This window comes from Rhincodon typus, chromosome 29 (assembly GCF_021869965.1).
Source record: "Rhincodon typus isolate 14 chromosome 29, sRhiTyp1.1, whole genome shotgun sequence".
Lineage (NCBI taxonomy): Eukaryota > Metazoa > Chordata > Chondrichthyes > Orectolobiformes > Rhincodontidae > Rhincodon > Rhincodon typus.
Genome location: NC_063360.1, coordinates 27,545,671 through 27,546,016, shown reverse-complemented (window position 1 = coordinate 27,546,016; position 346 = coordinate 27,545,671). Strand labels below are relative to the sequence as shown.

General features: G+C 51.7%; 1 protein-coding gene across 1 annotated transcript in view; it reads left to right on the top strand.

Annotated features, from left to right (window-relative positions):
- Positions 1-346, top strand: part of LOC109925183 (transducin-like enhancer protein 1) — an 88,928-nt gene that overhangs the window by 286 nt on the left and 88,296 nt on the right. The window lies entirely within an intron of this gene.

Sequence of the window (346 nt, the reverse complement as noted above, 5' to 3'; positions counted from 1 at the left end):
TCTGTCTGTGGGTGTGTAGGAGTCTGTATGTGTGTGTGTCTGTGTGTGTGTGTATGTGTGTGAGGCTATGTCTGTCTGTGGGTGTGTAGGGGTGCTGTATGTGTGTGTGTCTGTATGTGGGGGTTTGTTTGTGTTTGTGTCTATGTGTGTGGGGGGTGGTTGGGTGTGTGTGGGGAGTTGTGATTGTGTGGATGTATGTGGGTGTGTGGGGGGTGGTTGCGTGTGTGTAGGGAGTTGTGATTGTGTGGGTGTGTGGGGGGTGTTGTGTTAGTGTGGGTGTCTGTGGAGCTGTATGTGTAGCTGTGTCTGTGAGTGTGTGGGTCTGTGTTTGTTTGTGTGTCTGTGG